Source organism: Eleutherodactylus coqui, chromosome 11 (assembly GCF_035609145.1).
Source record: "Eleutherodactylus coqui strain aEleCoq1 chromosome 11, aEleCoq1.hap1, whole genome shotgun sequence".
Classification (NCBI taxonomy): Eukaryota; Metazoa; Chordata; class Amphibia; order Anura; family Eleutherodactylidae; genus Eleutherodactylus; species Eleutherodactylus coqui.
In genome coordinates, this window is record NC_089847.1 from 101,527,802 (window position 1) to 101,544,217 (window position 16,416).

General features: G+C 42.4%; 1 protein-coding gene across 1 annotated transcript in view; it reads left to right on the forward strand.

The window, feature by feature from the left end:
• The first annotated feature begins 8,918 nt into the window (after positions 1–8,918).
• Positions 8,919–16,416, forward strand: part of LOC136582280 (PRKC apoptosis WT1 regulator protein-like) — a 48,234-nt gene continuing 40,736 nt past the window's right edge. The window contains exon 1 of the mRNA XM_066583182.1: positions 8,919–9,067. The gene's annotated coding sequence lies outside the window, so the exon portion shown is untranslated. The remainder of the gene's footprint in view (positions 9,068–16,416) is intronic.

The following is a 16,416-nucleotide window of genomic DNA, read 5'->3' on the forward strand; positions in this document are numbered from 1 at the left end:
AGCTTTGATGAAAGATCTGATACAGGCGGGCATGGAGGCATACAGGTTCATTATCTCTCGTACCACTACTAGGAGTGACCGACTGTTGTATGCGATGGCCCCCAGACCATCACACCCGCATCAAAGGCAGGATTGGGGCACTCACCCCTAGGTCGACAGACATGAACATGACGGTTGTCAGTGCCCAAACTAAACCTGGATTTATCTCTGAAGACAACCCGGTTCCACTCCATAGATGTGTAGTTTTGTCGTTCGCAACACCACTGCAAATGAAGATGATGGTGAGTGAGTGCCAAAGGCCGTACATATAATGAGCACCCTGAGACCAAATGTCCTTCAGCCAAGTGCCTACAAATGGTTATAACAGACACAAGGGCCTGTGACAATGGTGCCTCCTATCTTTGGATGACGGACAACAAAACAGTTGGAGCTACTTGTAATTGTCGGATGATCAGAAGCTTCTCTCTACTGGTGGTCTGTCAAGGTCGTCCTGAGCCCAGTCGCCTTGTGTGCATGCCCTGACACATCTAATGGTCTCAACACCTTACAATCTAGTCAAAATGGCCCAGGTGGGGACGATTTGTCAATACGACCATCCAGCTTCTCACATCCCAATAATGCGCCCCATCACAAACTCTGTTAACTGAGAACAATCTCTTTCATTGGGTCGTACAGGCGTCTAATGGTTAACAATAACAAGCTCTACACAAGTTGTAAAAAAAAGTGCATTACAACCAAGTAGCCTCTGTGACCCTTTTTATAGGCCAAGGGGGGAACCACTTTTTGGTCCTCAGTTGGCAAGACCCTTTGTCTAATCACACCACAACTCTAATCATTTGCATATCTGCCTGAAATGTAACTGCATGTCGAGTTTTACAGCAAAACAAGCACTCCTTCTAGGGGCTGGATTTTTTTTGACAATGAGTGTATTTAACTGTTTCAAAACAATAAAAATAGTTAAATATAGGGCACCGCTACAATTTTAACAACCCTTAGAATAAAGTTAACTTATTATCTATACCGCATGGCATATGTTGTAGAAACACTATAGCAGCATTGCATTGTTTTCTCCATTCTCCATTAAAAATTTAGAAAAAAGATTCAATAAATACTCCAAAATGGAACCATTAAAATTTTCAAAAAAAGCAAGCCCTCATATGACTAGGTCAATGGAGAAAAAAAAAGTTATTGGTCTGGAATGTAATGACTCTTAAATGACTGATTTCGAAATAACATGTCTTTATTATGTAAAAGTACTAAAGAGTAAAACAAACAAAAACAAGACTTATATGGTATTGTCACACTCGTACTGAAGAGCAAACTAAAATAAATGCGATATTTTTACCACATGGTAAACACCGGAAAAAATGTAAAAAACAATGGCAAAAATGCTAGATAGCTTCCCATCCCCCCAGAAATAGTAAAAGTTAACTAATAAATTAGATGTACCCCAAAATGATAGCATTAAAAAATACTACTTGTCATAAAAAAGCAAGTCCTCATACAGCTACATGTACCTTATTATCTATACCGCATGGCACCCCATTTCACCCCACTTAAACATTTCTTAAAGTTTTTTAGTACATCATATGGTACATTGTAATTCAGCTTGTCCCACCAAAAACAAGCCCTCATTCAGTTATGCAAAGCAGGAATGAAAAAATGAGAAGGAAAATGCAGGGAAAGTGCTGTTTTTTTATAGGGTTATGGATCCGCTATGGATCTCTTTCGGCGGGCATCACATTATAGTGACAGTCGCACTGATTTCAGCGGTCTTTCACTTATACCGATCTGTTCTGTGGTTTTGTAAATCTTACTTATGATAGTGTGTAGCGCGGAGTCCAATATAGTTCTTAATATACATGTGTTTATTGTCCTCCACGTGCCATTCCCTGCTGCTGATTGACAGGTCATTCCATATTAAGGTACCTTTATATAGGGCGATTAGCCCCCAAATAATTGCTGGAAACAGAAATTTCAAGAGATGGTCGTCCTGTGCAAGTATGGCCACCGAAAGTTCACTGAGAGAAATTCGCTAACTTGTCACTTGGTATTTAGTTCACCTATTGTCCCGTGTAAATTGGTTGGTGCTGATTGCTTGGTAACTGCTCAGACCCTGCTGTCCTCCTTCTAGTCATCTGCTTCCAACTCTATCTGCAATGATAGAGGACCTGGCAAGCAGCTGATCAGCAAGGATCCTGGGCGATGAACCCCACTGATCAACTATTAATGACGAGAGATGAGCGAGCGTACTTGCTAAGGCAAATTACTCGAGCGAGTAGTGCCATATACGAGTACCTGCCCACTCGTCTCTAAAGATTCGGGTGCCGGCGGGGGGCGGGGGAGAGCGTGAGGAACGAAGGGGAGATCTCTCTCTCACTCTCTCCCCCCTGCTCACTCCCACAACTCACCACTCACCAGCGCCGACACCCGAATCTTTTGAGACGAGCGGGCAGGTACTCGCATAAGGCAATACTCGCTCGAGTAGTTTGCCTTAGTGAGTATGCTCACTCATCTCTATTAATGACCTATACTGAGGATAGATCATAAATAGTAAAGTTCCGGAAAAACTATTTTAAAGGGTTAAAATACAAGGACAATGCACACAGTAACGTTCCAGTACAGACCTAATAAACACGGGGATTCCTTTACGGGGCAGAGTAGCTGCTGCATCCATTGAGGCCTGCATGGTGTACGCTAAGTAGTCCTCCCATTCTAAGATTAGAATGAGAGGACTACTTAGCGTGCCGCTCAATGCACCGCAGCATTAAGTATAAAACATACATCCCAGGACTCAGCGGGTCACCTACTTTGAGCCCATAAGCCTATCTTGCTTTCACATATGCAGCAGGGGGTTCCATTTTCCTGTTCTGTTTTGGAAGGACAGAAAAGGGGAATCTCCTGGTTGAATGGATCTGTCTGTTGAAGAAACCATATGGCGGTCTCCGCTCAGCTGCCCGTCATTTTAACCAAATAAAAAGTGCTATTTCTTCTGGTATTTTTTGACGGTTCTGCAACGGAAGCTCCGAAATGAGGTTCTAGCACAGACGGGAACCCAGATTTATAGGGCTGAGAATATCTAACAGAGTCCCTTTAATATTGAAGGAAAACTATGAACGGCGTCATGACCCATTAATATTACATTTATTCCACTCTTTTAAAAGTTTCCTATTTATATACTAGGACAATGCCAGTCCCATTTTTTGCCCTTTAAAGGTAATAATTTCACCTCAGAGAATGGTCTTCGCTCTTCTCACAGGCCATGCTGGCAAGAAAACCGTCTCAGCCTGTCCTGTGACATGGACTGATAACTGTGCATACAGCTCAACTGCTAGACGGCACATTTCAGGCATACCGATGTCTGGCCTCCACTCACGTGCCGCACTTCACAGCAAGCCACTTGGCTGGCACAAAGCTATTGAACCTATTTATAAAACCAAAACAGCTCAGCTGCTGCAGAAACTCTTAAGAAACACTTCACTCAAATGATCTTTCAAATACATACGAAAATTATTTTCAGTCATCTGCATGTGATGGCCAATAAGAGCAAAGGAGCTACAAAAATATCAGTATAATAAGTACTAAATGGCGGTGATACCATGCCGATTATACGTAAAGTCTAATTCAGCAGTCATGGTTGAAATTGTTAAATGTCTGTTATAAGATTATCATTCGGGAACCAAGCGAAGAATTCCAAAAAAGGTTTAGCAAAGAGGTTTGTAAAAAGTGGCAGAGAGCTTGGAAGAAGGGGTTGGCGTCATCAAATTCACTATAACTTACAGCAGAAACTAGCCTAAATTATAGGTATAAATGTACTTATATTTCAGGAGGATTACTAGAACACTATTAATGTATGGAGGCACTATTTCTGCATGGGGACATAGTGAGGGCACTATTGTTGCACAAGGGCATTATTACTATATATGAGCACAAAGAGAGCACTAATACTGCATAAGTGCACAATGGTGGTGCTAATACTTTATGGGAGCACAAAGGGGACACTATTGCTATATGGGAACATTATTACTGTATCGGAACACAAAGAAAGCTTTATTATTATAATATAAGAGCTCAATGGGGGTACTATTACTGTATCAGTGCTTAAGGCAAACACTGTTAATGTATAGGGGAAAAAGGGGTGCTAATACTGCATGGGGTACTATTAGTGTATGTGGCACAAGAAGCACTAATACTGTATGGGGAAACTGTTATGGTATGGAGGCACAGAAGAGGCACTATTACTGTTTGGGGTCATTACTACTCTATGGGGATACAATAGAAATACTATTACTGTATTGGGGCACTATTAACATAAGACGCATGGAGGTACAACAGGGGACTTACACTGTACAAACAAGGGGGGCATGGTTATTGTTTGTGAGCACAAAGGGGAGGGGGCACTATTATATGGTGGGGCACAAAAGGGGAGTACTGGTACTAGGTAGGACACTATGGATGGAGAGTTTCAGTACTAGTGTGGAAAAATGGGGATGTTCTGTAAAAGGGAGACACCAAAAATGCCAATGAGTTAAATGCTGCAGAAATTAGTTGTGGCTGAAAAAGTTGCCATGATGGTCTGGGTAGGATGGAGAAGAAAATAGATTATGTCACTTATGAGTCAATGGATTTAATTGTACATATCTACTTGGGCCCAGAGGTCGATTTTTGCATCATTGATAAACCCCTTCCCTCCTCTACCTGCCTTCTATAAAGACATACAATGAATACCTCCTTTTCTGGAGGATTAAAGGGGTTGTCTCGCGGCAAACATCAAAATTTTACATTACCCCATTCCCCCTGTCACCCCCCTGGCATAAAATAGCAATTTAAAGCGGTTTTTAAACTGCTTGCTACTCACCGATCCGACGAAATATGGAGTTATAAAAATCTTCTCCCTAAGATAGCCGCCGGTCCTTTCCCAGGGATGCACTGCGGTTTTCTCCCATGGTGCACCGCGGGTCTTCTCCCATGGTGCACCATGGGCTCTGTGCGTTCCATTGCCGATTCCAGCCTCCTGATTGGCTGGAATTGGCACACGTGACGGGGCGGAGCTACAATGACGACGTGGTGACCAGCTCTCCGGCACGAGCGGCCCCATTCACCAGCCAGAAGCACGGACTGCACAAGCGCGTCTAAAAACGCCAGAAGACATCAGAATTAGACGGATCCATGGCGACGGGGACGCTAGCAACGGAGCAGGTAAGTGAATAACTTCTGTATGGCTCATATTTAATGCACGATGTACATTACAAAGTGCATTAATATGGCCATACAGAAGTGTATACCCCCACTTGCTGCCGCGAGACAACCCCTTTAATTCTGGAGGCTGCCATGTTACACTGCCTTTGAGCAGCTACATAGATTGACAATTGGGTGTTAGAGAAGCCAGATGTCATCAGATAATTGTGATGCCTTTTTGCTAAGAAGGGACTGTCCAGATGGGGGTGCTGGCTATGGAAAAAGGACCCTTTTTCTAATCTCAGACCTCGTCAAATGGAGCCAGTTGAGAGTTGGTGGGAGGGATAATAGAGCAAAACCAACTACAGAGCAAGCTGAAACGCTTCACTGGATTATTTTCTGTCTTGATCCCCAACTGTGATATTCTCGGTTCTTACCTCTTCTTGCTCATATAGTAAAAATCTGTGTGAGTCAAGCAAATGTAATGGGTTAATATATTTTTCCATGAAGGACCTTTTTCGGTAAAGGGAGCTATTACAGATTATATTAACCAGAACCCTCGGCTTTATTGCAAACAGGATTACGGGGATAAAGTAATGTTAATAAGAATTGTTCCATAATATAACTGGGGATCACTGGAAGTTGTGAAGTTAAAGTGGTGAAGTGGGGGAGGGGACACATAAGTTTTGGAAGAAGAGGAGCTCTTATTTTGTTTTGAATATAAAGACTGGAGGACCCTTATCATGCCAGAATTATCAGACTGGGGGGAAGTTTTACAGAATTAATACTAAATGTGTAGTGCCTTCACTGCAGTACACTGACCTCCATAACCATGTGGCTACATCTGGTACTGCAGCTCAGCTCCATTTATGCTTTTACAATCTTATAAAGCTTCTTACACCTACTAGGTGCTCTCCCTAAGGAGAAGCTATACTCTTGCTGTTCATGCATACATGACCACAGAGGCCAGTGCCTGGCTGCAGCAGTCAAGTGAATGATGGACGATACATAACCGCTGCAGAAGCATCCCTGACTGAAGCGGCGGTGTGGGAACGAAACTTGTGAGCAGATTTTTTTTTTTCCTTTTTCATGCCCATTTCTCTGTCCTCTGCCCATTTTTCTTAATCTTGAAAAGTCCCTTTCATTAATACGGGACTTTCATACTGAAGGTTCTACGTCCTCACAACTTAGTTTTATATACTTTGCTATGACCATCTGATAATTGAGAATATTTGGTCATGGCGTGCCAGCTGTGATGAAAGATTGGGCCTGAGGTGACTTCATAATTTAAGTCCTGGTCCACGTGATACTCACTCCAGCACATGCTCAGTATCATTTCAGCACTGGACACTGACCAGGACATTTCTCTGCCAGTTAGTAGACTGATTCAATGGTCAGAACTGGGCACCCCTAGCCGGCAAAAACAGCATAGGTGTGTATATATTTATTTCTGCCTCTCATAGAGGACAATGGTTATACTCTCTGTCTGATGGCGTTTCAAGTCAAGTCAGTGGTTCTGGATCCAAACCTGCGTCTGAGTTCATTACATCTGTCTGGTGATTTACTTTATATGGGTTGATGTTACGTCTTTTCTCCTCTACTTTTGTGGTTCAATTTATTGTGTTTGATATAGCATTTGCCACAACACCTTGTCATAATTTAGAAAAGTCAGCAACGCTCCAGGTTCCGGAAGTGGGGCTGCCCTTATCAGGGCGATCACCCTGCTTTTAGGTAGTGTTTGCATTAGTAAGTTAGGGTTAGATTCCCTTATTTCCCTATCTTTACATTTCCTTAAAAAATGTGTTATATTATCTGCGTAACTGTATATTTGTCCTTTAAGGCCACATTAGTTGCATCCAGTTTGTACAAAGCAATATATTTGCTGGGTCTGGCTCGGATGTAATCATTTGGTAAGAGAAGTGCCGTTAATAAAGTAATTTTACTGCAATATGATAAAATCTAATGAAATTATACAATAATATAAACAATATAATGCGCTTTAGCATCTTTATTCTTTACTTCATGTGAATTAGTCTATTACTTTCTGTTATCAATCCTTTCAAGCTGGATAAGACTTAAATGGGACTACAGCCAAAAATATATAAACAGCACTTTTGTTTATAAGAATAGTAGAACTGACTGAAGAGTTTGGAACCACATAACAGCCTGAGGCTGCAGGTATAATGACTTCTAGGTTTATTTTTTTATAATTTATAGTGGGTGTGTGTGTGTGTGTGTGTGTGGGGGGGGGGGGGGGTATTACTCCTAATGCTGTTTCAAAACTTCTTTTTACAACTGCCATTGATATGAACCTCTCTTCTTTTCCTAAAGTCAACAGCTGAGTTGTGTATTGTGATGTTCCACAGCAGCTGAGTTGCGTATTATGATGTTCCACAGAAGCAGAGGAGGTGTGTATTCTAATATTCTACAGAAGCTAGGATACATTTCCATATAAAATACAAATTGCAGCTGCTGAAGAAACTCTTTTTTAAAGTGAGAAGGAGCACTACTAAAGTTTTTGAACTTTTTGCAGAAGTGACAGAATGCCTCTTCAGGAAAAGATATGTAGCATTTGGGTGACACCAGTCATTTCTGTATAAGGGCTCTTTCACATGTGCGTCTGTGCAAATGAGCACGCTTGGAGGCACTTTTGTGATGCACATTTTAATGTACTTTTTTGCGCACACAGGGCCTGTTATGTTATTTTACCTATAGTTTTGCGCTGTATTTTACGCATCCTCTTGTGTATTGTGTGCCCTTTAGTGAGCAAATGTACAGAAAATAGAGCATGTTCTACAAAAGGAAATGTAAATGAACCCATTGCAATCAATGGGTTCTAATCTTTGCGTATTGTGTGCGCAAATACATGTGAAAATGGAGCCCTAATCATCAGGTTTTGACACCTGATTATGTGGTTTCTATACATCTACTTACAGACGTGACAGTAGATTTGACCTGTATTATAAGGTGATCATTTGAAATTTAGGGTTCATTCACATGGGGGAAAGCGTGTTTTAGCCATGTAAATATGCCCATGTATTTCGCCCGTTCTGGCATGTATTTGTATGGACAAATAAACTGTGTATTTGCACATGCAAACCCCCCCCCCCAAAAAAAATCGCATTGATTGTGCATAAATACGCACGTAGGTTTCCTGTATATTTCACATCTATTTAGGCACGCGCATTGATTTTAGTGGGCTTCCACGGTATGTAATATGCACCAAAATAGTACATGCCATGTATTTGTTTTCCCCGATCGCACATTGCGTGAAAAAAATATGCTCATGTGAATGAACCCATTGAAATCAATGGGTGCTTTTCACTGCATATTACGCATGCAAAATTTGCGCCCGTAACATATGGCACGAATACGTTCATGTGAACGACCCCTTTGAGGTCATTCCAGCAGATAAGATAAATTGCAGTGACTGGTGTGTTCCTCATTGTGTCAGGTGGGGGAGCTCACAGATCACGTTCTGCGGAGCTCTCTGCCCTCCCGTCATTATCCGCGCACTTGTTGGCTCCTGTAACCACAACAATTTATTTATTTGACTTTTTCCAAATTTTTTTGGGAAAGTAAAAAATCCGGTCTAAATTTAACCATCAATCCAGAGGAGCGTTCTCCCATTTTTGTTAAATGAAGGAAATGATTCACTGCCTTTGGAAGAAAAGTATGCCAAGTCGCAGGCACGTTCCTATATAAGGAGTCTGGGGTGTGCGGGAGGGGGGAGAGGGTTTGTGAGGCTTCTCCTGTCAGGATCAGAGGTTTCTGGTCCTTTGGGAAGCGGTGTCTGATCTGCAGAGCTTTGGGCAGGGGGTCTCACTCCTCCCCCAGGGAGTTCCCACACTGCAGGCGGAAGCAGAGGGATCCTCTCTCCAGCAAGGAGGTATCAGGCATGGGGTCATCTCCCCCATTTCTGGACTCATTGAAACACTTCACCAGCATAACTTTTCTGCAAATGTCCCCAGGGCAATTAACCATCTTCTTTTTGTGTATGCCTATGTCACCCCTTTACTGCTCACTATGCCTGCTTGGTTACATCACTGCACCTGTGTTATAGCATCACTGTACCTGTCTAATTGTACCTGTGTTATGACATCATCATCTTAGTGTATCATTGTACCTGTGTTATAACATCATTGTCTTATATTACCATTGTACCTGTTATATGACATCATTGTAGTACAAGACTCTACCTGTATTATTACATCACTGTACCTGCTATTGCATTCCTTGTGTTATCACATCACCGTACCTGCTGTTGCATAACTGTACTTGTATTATTACACCACTGTATCCGCTATTACATAACTGTACGTTTGTTAATACATGGCTGAACCTGCTATTGCATTGATATACTTGTCTTATTACATCACTGTAGCTGCTATTGCATTACTATACTTTTGTTAATACATTGCTGAACCTGTTATTGCATTGATGTACTTGTCTTATTACACCACTGTATCCGCTATTGCATTACTATACCTGTATTATTATATCACTGTACCTGCTCTTGCATAACTATATCTTTGTTAATACATGGCTCTACCTGCTCTTGCATTGATATACTTGTGTTATTACATTGCTGTACCTCCGATTGCATTACTGTACTTGTGTTATTACATAACTGTACCTGCTACTGTATTCCTGTATGTGTGTTAAAAGATTGCTATACCTGCTGTTTCATTATAAGAACTGTGTGATGACATCACTGTACCTTTTATTGCATCTATATATCTGTGTTATTACATCATCATACCTACTATTACATTACTGTACCTATTACCACCTCACCGTTCCTATTCGCTTATTACTGTGCTTGTAGTAATTGCTTTTGCTGTACCTGATATGACATCATTGAACCTGTGTTAGTTTATTCAGTGTCATATATAGAAGGTATGGGGCTATAGAGCAAAAACCTAAAGCCCCCACCCCCATCTCCATTAAGGTGTCTGGTTTTGACACCCAGGACAGAAGGGCCTGGTGAGCGTTTCCTGTTTTATGCCCTTCACGGTGACTATTGGGCCAGTTCTCTACCTTCTTGTTTGCTAATAGTGTAGTTCCTCTTTGGAGGGGGTCCTACATACATTCTTGTAATTGTAACGTTGATATAAGGGATTACAATATCAGAGTAAAAGGGTCATTTATTGTGAAAAACTGAACCCTTGTAGGGAGGCTCTAGTACCCTGTTGTACCACCTCTAGCTTGGATACAAGATGTGATACGGGTGAGCATGGAGGCTATAGCACCCTGTTGTATCCCCTCTAGCTTGGATACAAGATGTGATACAGGTGGGCATGGAGGCTCTAGTACCCTGTTGTAGCGCCTCTAGCTTGAATACAAGATGTGATACAGGTGGGCATGGAGGCTCTAGTACCCTGTTGTAGCGCCTCTAGCTTGAATACAAGATGTGATACAGGTGGGCATGGAGGCTCTAGTACCCTGTTGTACTGACTCTAGCTTGGATACAATATGTGATACTGCGGGCATGGAGGCTCTAGTACCCTGTTGTACCGCCTCTAGCTTGATACTAGATGCGATACGGGGGGGGGGCATGGAGGCTCTAGTACCCTGTTGTACCGCCTCTAGCTTGATACTAGATGCGATACGGGGGGGGGGGGGCATGGAGGCTCTAGTACCCTGTTGAGCCACCTCTAGCTTGAATACAATATGTGATACAGGCAGGCATGGAGGCTCTAGTACTCTGTTGTACCGCCTCTAGCTTGATACTAGATGCGATACGGGGGGGGGGGGCATGGAGGCTCTAGTACCCTGTTGAGCCACCTCTAGCTTGAATACAATATGTGATACAGGTGGGCATGGAGGCTCTAGTACCCCATTGTACCGATTCTAGCTTGGCTACAAGATGTGATATGTGCAGGCATGGAGGTTCTTGTACCCTGTTGGGCCGCCTCTAGCTTGGTTGCATGATGTCATATGGGCAGGCATAGAGGCTCTAGTACCCTGTTGGGCCACCTTTAGCTTAGTTACAGGATGTGATATGGGTGGGTATGGAGGAGTACAGGTTCCATATGGCATCCTGTGGCTTATTGTTCCACATTTGCTGTAACTGAGTGTGCAAACTCCAAGACTGTTGAAGTTGCTGTACCAGATAGTCCAATACATGTTCTATTGGCGATAAATCTGGTGACCGAGCAGGCCACGGAAGCATGGAAATGTTGTGGAGACATTCCTGTGACCCCCTTGTGTGTGCGGCCTAGCATTATCCTGTTGGAAAATGCTTCTTGGAAGCCACCATGAAAGGAACACATGTGGCTGCAGGATGTCCTGAACATATTGCTGAGCTGTCATTGTCCCTTGTACCACTACTAGGTGTGACCGACTGTTGTGTACGATGCCCCCCACACCATCCCACCACCAGTGGGGGCAGTGTGCCGCCCCAAAGCAAAGGTGGGATTGAGGCGTTCATCCCTAGGTCTCCAGACATGAACACAGCCGTCATCAGTGCCCAAACTTAACCTGGATTCATCGCTGAACACAACCCAGTTCCATTCTGTAGCAGTCCCGTTTAGTCATTGACTACAAGACTGCAAAGAGAGGCAACAGTGGCTGTCAAATGCAGTACACATAATAGGCGCCGTGAGACCAAAGGTCCTTCAACCAGGCGCCTGGAAATGGTTCTGATAGACACAGGGGTGTAACAATGGTGCCATCAGTCTCTGGATGGCGGAGAACTAAACAGTTGGAGCTGCTCCTGCTTGTCGGACAATCAAATGATCCCCTCTACTGGTGGTCTGTCGGGGGCGTCCTGAGACGGTCATCTTGTGTGATTTCCTTAATGCATCCACTGGTCCCAACTAGAGATGAGAGAGCACGCTCGTTTAAGGCTGATGCTCAAGAGAGCATCGCCTTTTCGAGTAACTGCTTACTCTTCTGAGCACCATGTGGGGCGGGGGGGAGAGTGAGACAACTCTCTCCCCCTCTCACTCTCCCCTGCTCCCGCCACCCCCACTGCATGGTGTAAAAAAAGAGGAACCAATTTTGGTGCAAGCAGGTACTACGCAAAAATAATTTGTTACCCTACAGCAATTGTTTCTGCAGGAGTATGGCCCCCTTGCTTGGCCTGTTAGATTTACCTAGAATTTATGCCAGAAATCTGCTCTAGCTCATTAGGCTAACTTCATATGGGTTAGCGCAATATGGGGTCAGCATGTGAATTCCCCGCATATGCAAGGCGTTTTTATGTAAAAACAACCTTGCAACACCAGTGAATTAGCGATGTTCTGCCGCGGTATCAGCCACAGTGGAGGATCGCAGAGTTCCTCCAATTGTTTACAATGGGAGACCTCGGATCGCGTGCACCTAGCATGTGGTGTGATGCCGCCACCAGTCCCTATGGAACACAATGGGAGATGCGAGATCGTGCACAAAGATAGTACATGCCGCGATTTGTTTCCCACATCACGTTGCGGTGCCATGTGGAAAAACATCGCTCATGTGTATGAAGCCATTCAAAAGAATGGGGTTCATATTTGTGCGAGAATTGTGCGTCTTGCAATGCACAAAAGCTGCGTGATTTTCTCGCCCGTATAAAGGCAGCCTAACTGATATAGTTTTTTAGGCGCACGAAAGATGTTTTTAATTTATTAAGAGACTAGCGCCCCGTAATACATTAGGCAATTCTTACTCGAGCAGAGAACATGTTAACACCAGAGTATATTTCTTATTATTTACAGTGCATATTTACCAAACTGTCTGAAAAAAACTCTTTGTTGCCCATAGCAACCAATCTTTGCGCAACTTTCATTTCGTATTTTGCTGTTTAAAAATGAGAGCTGCATTGTGATTGGTTGCTGTAGGGGGCAAAGACTGTTATTCTTTTAGATAGTTTTATAAATTTTCCCCTTCAAAAAGAACATGGTGACCTATTTGGACATCCGTGTATCTGGCCAATAGAAGCGTTGGGGAAGATTTATCAAGGCATTTTTGGCGTGAAAATGTTGCACAATCTGGCACCAGACCTGTTTGTGCAAAAAATTGTGGAACTTTTTGAGTGGTACTTTCCCCAAAAGGGGTGTGACTTGTTGGGATGGAGCGTGGTCACCCCGCATTGACACATTTAGGTATAATGTGAGCCAGAAAGTGACGTAAATTATACCAGAAGCTAGCGTAGCTTTCTGCGTATATACAAAAAGGAGTCAAGATGTGCCTAAGATATGAAAAGGCACGCAACTCTTCATATGTTGCATTGTGCGCTGTTGGAAATTATATTCAGACCAGCGTTAGAGTACATGACATGTACTTGTACTTGTGTAGCAATAGTACTGTAAGTTGTATAATTGGATATGTTTACTTAAAGGGTTTGTCCAGTTGAAAACTATTGATGGCCTATCCTTAAGGCCCATTTAGACACCATTTAAAATTCACTCAAAAGCCATCTTTTGAGCGATAATCATTGTGTGTAAATGTGCCCGTCTTTCACTTTTCTGCCAAATGATGAATTTCAGTTCTGCATGAAATCCATTATTCGTCAGAACAGATGATAAGCAGGACCGCACACTGTGTTCTGCCCGGGGAGCGCTGATTACAGCTGATTACATTGTCCCAGCTGTCAGCCCTGTGGCAGTTCAAAGGGAATGTACTCAGGGAACAGCAGGTGAGGCTCACATGCTACTAATTGGTACTAATAGGCATTAGTACCAAGTAGTAGTTTATGCAAAATGTTCGCTCAAAAGCCATATCTTGAGCGACCATTTTTGTGGTGTAAATGCACCTTAAGCATAGGCCATCAATAGTGGATCAGTAGGTGTCTGTCACTAGAGATCCCTGCTAATCAGCTGTTTGCTAGGCCGATGTGCTCCTGCCCTGAGCTAATTTCTGCAGGAGGCAGACAGCTCTGTTCCCACTGCAGTGGTCAAGCTTGGTATTACAGGTAAAGAATCCAATAACTTCAATGGGAACTTGGTCTGCAATACCAAGGCTAGCCACTGCAGTGGGAATGGAGCTGTTTGTCTCCTGCAGAAATTAGCTCAGGGCAGGAGCACATCGGCCCAGATAACAGCTTATTGACGAGGGTCCCAGATAGCTGACACCTGCTGATCTACTAATGATAGCCTATCTTATAGATAAGCCATTAATAGTTTACCATTGGACAACCTCTTTAAAGGGGTTGTGACAAGATGACAACCCCTCTTCATAGGTCCTATTCTGGCTCATGAAAGCCATTGAATAGGGGTTCCTGCTTATGAAACCACCCGTTCTGCAAGCTTTGAGCTATCCTTATATGGCTATTCAACAGAATGGCCGTCAGGTTAGGGTGGCTTTACACAAGACAACTATCATGTGCATAGTTGCTTGATAAAGCTAATGTAAGCAATGATTGTTCCGTGTAAACATGGCCACCAACCAGGTGACAAGCGAGAATTCGTCACTAGTCCCTTTGTTTCAGCTTACCTAAAAATAGAGGCTGATTATCTTCCCATGTAAAAAGGAAATTGTTTGTCTTTCAATGATTCACCAATAACTTTGCAGGGAGGTGTGCGCTTCAGTGACAGTGAAAATGAGCGCAAGTGAATAGTAACATATTATGTAAGGTCAAAAATAGATGTATCGCCATCCATTTCAGCCTATTACCCACCCAATGTTGATCCAGAGGAAGACAAAAAAAAAGACCAATGAAGTAGAAGAAAATTTTCCCAATTTAAGGGAAAAATATCCTTCCAATTTGGCAATCAGAATAATCCCTGGATCACCGACCCTTCCAATGACTCTCCTCGGTCCAGCTAAGATCTTACCTCCTCATAGAAGCTGATCAGTTTGGTTTGACAGTAATGATCTCTCATAAACCCATGCTGATACAGAGTTATACAGCCATTTTCCTTGCGGTTCTCCAGGATAGCATCTCTTAGAAAACCTTCAAACATTTTACCGAGAATAGGAGTAAGACTTACCAGCCTATAGTTTCCTGTTTCTTTTTTTGAAACCTTTTTGAATATCAGCACCACACTACCTACATGCCAAAACAGTGAAACAGACCCCTTCAATATTGAGTCCTTAAATGTAAAAAACAAGGGTCTGTCTATTACGTTACTTAATTCTCTTAGAACCCCAGGTGTATGTCGGGTGTATGCCATTGGACCTGGCGATTTGTTTATTTTAATCTTCTTAAGCCTGCTTTGCACTTCTTCCTGGGTTAGAGTGGTGATATTTAATAGGGAGTTTACTTTATCACTCTGCATCTCATCTGACATTTCATTTTCTCCTGTGAATACACTGGAGAAAAACCTATTTAATAGATTTGCTTTCTCCTCATCCACCTCTACAATTTTTCCTACATTATTTATTAAAGGGCCAACACGTTCAGTGTTAAACTGTTCTTTAACTAAGGAAATACTAAAAAGATTAGGGTTAGTATTACTCTCTCTGGAAATAAGTCTCTCTGTCTCCACCTTTGCTGCTTTTATCTGATTTTTACATTAATTTATTTTTTCTCTATAGGCTTTTAGTGCTTCTTTGCTGCCTTCTTCTTTTAGTAGAGTAAACGCTTTCTTTTTGCTGTTTATTGCGCCCTTTGCAGCTTTATTCAGCCACATTGGTTTTCTCCTATCCCTAACCCCTTTATTCCTGTAAGATATGAACCTCTCACAGTAAAAAATTAGAATATTTTAAAACATTTCCCATTTATTGTTTGTACTCTTATTCTTGAGGACATTATCCCAGTCAATATAGTTTAGGCATGGAACTTGGCCTTCCTAAAGTTTAGTATTCTCTTAGCTCCCCTATAATACTCTTCCTTGAAAGACAAGTGGAACTGTATTATATTATGGTCGCTATTTACCAGGTGCCCCCTAATCTGCACCCCTGTTATTCTCTCAGGTCTGTTTTTTAATATTAAGTCCAAAATGGCCATCCCTCTAGTCGGGTCCTGCACATATTGGGTAAGGTAATTATCTTTAGTAATTGTCAGAAAGTTATTACTTTTATGTGATCCGCAGGTTTCGGCTTCCTAGTTTATATCCATATAGTTAAAGTCCCCCATAATAATTACCTCATTGTGATTTGCTGCTTCATCTATTTGCCTTAATACTAGGTTTTCAGTGGTTTCTGTTATATTTGGTGGTCTATAGAAAACCCCTATGAGGATTTTATTGTTGTTTTTCCCTCCATGTATTTCCACCCATAGAGATCCCATATGTTTATCTCCGTCCCATATAACTTCCCGTAATGTGGGCTTTAAACAGGATTTTACATAAAGACAAACCCTTCATTCTTTCT